Consider the following 4,617-nt stretch of genomic DNA (forward strand, 5'->3'; position numbering starts at 1 on the left):
CATTTGCGGCTCGCACTAGTGCAGAGTTATCTCAAAGAAAGGGGCCACGGTGTTTCTGTATCTCTATTATGTTGGTGCGGCTTCGGAACTTTTAAATATCTCGATATATCTCGAAAACTACGCTTCTGATCAAAAAATATCATAGAACATAAATTGTAGCAAACATAATTCTCTACAAAAAAGGTCTCTTAACATTTTGCCATAGCTCGCTTCGTTTCCGAGATATTTGCAGATATATCTCAAGGGAAGGGGCCTGACGGGCATATTTCGAGATATTTCTTCTTCTTGTTGTTCTTCTTCTGCACAGCTAAGCTGGAAGTGGCATTTACAGCTCGCAATAGTGCAGAGTTATCTCAAAGAAAGGGGCCACGGTGTTTCTGTATCTCTATTATGTTGGTGCGGCTTCGGAACTTTTAAATATCTTGATATATCTCGAGAACTACGCATCCGATCAAAAAATATCATACAACATGAAAAGTAGGAAACTTAATTCTCTACAAAAAAGGTCTCTTAACATTTTGCCATAGCTCTCTTCGTTTCCGAGATATTTGCAGATTTATCTCAAGGGAAGGGGCCTGACGGACATATTTCGAGATATTTCTTCTTCTTGTTGTTCTTCTTCTGCACAGCTAAGCTGGAAGTGGCATTTGCGGCTCGCACTAGTGCAGAGTTATCTCAAAGAAAGGGGCCACGGTGTTTCTGTATCTCTATTATGTTGGTGCGTCTTCGGAACTTTTAAATATCTCGATATATCTCGAAAACTACACTTCTGATCAAAAAATATCATAGAACATAAATTGTAGGAAACATAATTCTCTACAAAAAACGTCTCTTAACATTTTGCCATAGCTCGTTTCGTTTCCGAGATATTTGCATATTTATCTCAAGGGAAGGGGCCTGACGGACATATTTCGAGATATTTCTTCTTCTTGTTGTTCTTCTTCTGCACAGCTAAGCTGGAAGTGGCATTTGCGGCTCGCACTAGTGCAGAGTTATCTCAAAGAAAGGGGCCACGGTGTTTCTGTATCTCTATTATGTTGGTGCGTCTTCGGAACTTTTAAATATCTCGATATATCTCGAAAACTACGCTTCTGATCAAAAAATATCATAGAACATAAAAAGTAGGAAACTTAATTCTCTACAAAAAAGGTCGCTTAACATTTTGCCATAGCTCGCTTCGTTTCCGAGATATTTGCATATTTATCTCAAGGGAAGGGCCCTGACGGACATATTTCCAGATATTTCTTCTTCTTGTTGTTCTTCTTCTGCACAGCTAAGCTGAAAGTGGCATTTACAGCTCGCAATAGTGCAGAGTTATCTCAAAGAAAGGGGCCACGGTGTTTCTGTATCTCTACTATGTTGGTGCTGCTTCGGAACTTTTAAATATCTTGATATATCTCGAGAACTACGCATCTGATCAAAAAATATCATAGAACATGAAAAGTAGGAAACTTAATTCTCTACAAAAAAGGTCTCTTAACATTTTGCCATAGCTCTCTTCGTTTCCGAGATATTTGCAGATTTATCTCAAGGGAAGGGGCCTGACGGACATATTTCGAGATATTTCTTCTTCTTGTGGTTCTTCTTCTGCACAGCTAAGCTCGAAGTGGCATTTGCAGCTCGCAATAGTGCAGAGTTATCTCAAAGAAAGAGGCCACGGTGTTTCTGTACCTCTATTATGTTGGTGCAGCTTCGGAACTTTTAAATATCTTGATATATCTCGAGAACTACGCATCTGATCAAAAAATATCATCGAACATAAAAAGTAGGAAACTTAATTCTCTACAAAAAAGGTCTCTTAACATTTTGCCATAGCTCGCTTCGTTTCCGAGATATTTGCAGATTTATCTCAAGGGAAGTGGCCTGACGGACATATTTCGAGATATTTCTTCTTCTTGTTGTTCTTCTTCTGCACAGCTAAGCTGGAAGTGGCATTTGCAGCTCGCAAGAGTGCAGAGTTATCCCAAAGAAAGGGGCCACGGTGTTTCTGTATCTCTATTATGTTGGTGCGGCTTCGGAACTTTTACATATCTCGATATATCTCGAAAACTACGCTTCTGATCAAAAAATATCATAGAACATAAATTGTAGGAAACATAATTCTCTACAAAAAAGGTCTCTAAACATTTTGCCATAGCTCATTTCGTTTCCGAGATATTTGCAGATTTATCTCAAGGGAAGGGTCCTGATGGACATATTTCGAGATATTTCTTCTTCTTGTTGTTCTTTTTCTGCACAGCTAAACTGGAAGTGGCATTTCCAGCTCGCAATCGTGCAGAGTTATCTCAAAGAAAGGGGCCACGGTGTTTCTGTATCTCTATTACGTTGGTGCGGCTTCGGAACTTTTAAATATCTTGATATATCTCGAGAACTACGCATCTGATCAAAAAATATCGTAGAACATAAAAAGTAGGAAACTTAATTCTCTACAAAAAAGGTCTCTTAACATTTTGCCATAGCTCGCTTCGTTTCCGAGATATTTGCATATTTATCTCAAGGGAAGGGGCCTGACGGACATATTTCGAGATATTTCTTCTTCTTGTTGTTCTTCTTCTGCACAGCTAAGCTGGAAGTGGCATTTACAGCTCGCAATAGTGCAGAGTTATCTCAAAGAAAGGGGCCACGGTGTTTCTGTATCTCTATTATGTTGGTGCGGCTTCGGAACTTTTAAATATCTTGATATATCTCGATAACTACGCCTCTGATCGAAAAATATCATAGAACATGAAAAGTAGGAAACTTAATTCTCTACAAAAAAGGTCTCTTAACATTTTGCCATAGCTCTCTTCGTTTCCGAGATATTTGCAGATTTATCTCAAGGGAAGGGGCCTGACGGACATATTTCGAGATATTTCTTCTTCTTGTTGTTCTTCTTCTGCACAGCTAAGCTCGAAGTGGCATTTGCAGCTCGCAATAGTGCAGAGTTATCTCAAAGAAAGAGGCCACGGTGTTTCTGTACCTCTATTATGTTGGTGCAGCTTCGGAACTTTTAAATATCTTGATATATCTCGAGAACTACGCATCTGATCAAAAAATATTATCGAACATAAAAAGTAGGAAACTTAATTCTCTACAAAAAAGGTCTCTTAACATTTTGCCATAGCTCGCTTCGTTTCCGAGATATTTGCAGATTTATCTCAAGGGAAGTGGCCTGACGGACATATTTCGAGATATTTCTTCTTCTTGTTGTTCTTCTTCTGCACAGCTAAGCTGGAAGTGGCATTTGCAGCTCGCAAGAGTGCAGAGTTATCCCAAAGAAAGGGGCCACGGTGTTTCTGTATCTCTATTATGTTGGTGCGGCTTCGGAACTTTTACATATCTCGATATATCTCGAAAACTACGCTTCTGATCAAAAAATATCATAGAACATAAATTGTTGGAAACATAATTCTCTACAAAAAAGGTGTCTTAACATTTTGCCATAGCTCGCTTCGTTTCCGAGATATTTGCAGATTTATCTCAAGGGAAGGGTCCTGATGGACATATTTCGAGATATTTCTTCTTCTTGTTGTTCTTTTTCTGCACAGCTAAACTGGAAGTGGCATTTCCAGCTCGCAATCGTGCAAAGTTATCTCAAAGAAAGGGGCCACGTTGTTTCTGTATCTCTATTATGTTGGTGCGGCTTCGGAACTTTTAAATATCTTGATATATCTCGATAACTACGCCTCTGATCGAGAAATATCATAGAACATAAAAAGTAGGAAACTTAATTCTCTACAAAAAAAGTCTCTTAACATTTTGCCATAGCACGCTTCGTTTCCGAGATATTTGCAGATTTATCTCAAGGGAAGGGGCCTGACGGACATATTTCGAGATATTTCTTCTTCTTGTTGTTCTTCTTCTGCACAGCTAAGCTGGAAGTGGCATTTGCGGCTCGCACTAGTGCAGAGTTATCTCAAAGAAAGGGGCCACGGTGTTTCTGTATCTCTATTATGTTGGTGCGTCTTCGGAACTTTTAAATATCTCGATATATCTCGAAAACTACGCTTCTGATCACAAAATATCATAGAACATAAATTGTAGGAAACATAATCCTCTACAAAAAACGTCTCTTAACATTTTGCCATAGCTCGTTTCGTTTCCGAGATATTTGCAGATTCAGCTCAAAGGAACTGGCCTGACGGACATATTTCGGGATATTTCTTCTTCTTGTTGTTCTTCCTCTGCACAGCTAAGCTGGAAGTGGCATTTGCAGCTCGCAATAGTGCAGAGTTATCTCAAAGAAAGGGGCCACGGTGTTTCTGTATCTCTATTATGTTGGTGCGGCTTCGGAACTTTTAAATATCTTGATATATCTCGAGAACTACGCATCTGATCAAAAAATATCATAGAACATAAATTGTAGGAAACATAATTCTCTACAAAAAAGGTCTCTTAACATTTTGCCATAGCTCGCTTCGTTTCCGAGATATTTGCAGATTTATCTCAAGGGAAGGGTCCTGATGGACATATTTCGAGATATTTCTTCTTGTTGTTGTTCTTTTTCTGCACAGCTAAACTGGAAGTGGCATTTCCAGCTCGCAATCGTGCAGAGTTATCTCAAAGAAAGGGGCCACGGTGTTTCTGTATCTCTATTATGTTGGTGCGGCTTCGGAACTTTTAAATATCTTGATATAT

The sequence above is a fragment of the Osmia lignaria genome, unplaced genomic scaffold (assembly GCF_051020975.1).
Source record: "Osmia lignaria lignaria isolate PbOS001 unplaced genomic scaffold, iyOsmLign1 scaffold0005, whole genome shotgun sequence".
NCBI lineage: Eukaryota > Metazoa > Arthropoda > Insecta > Hymenoptera > Megachilidae > Osmia > Osmia lignaria.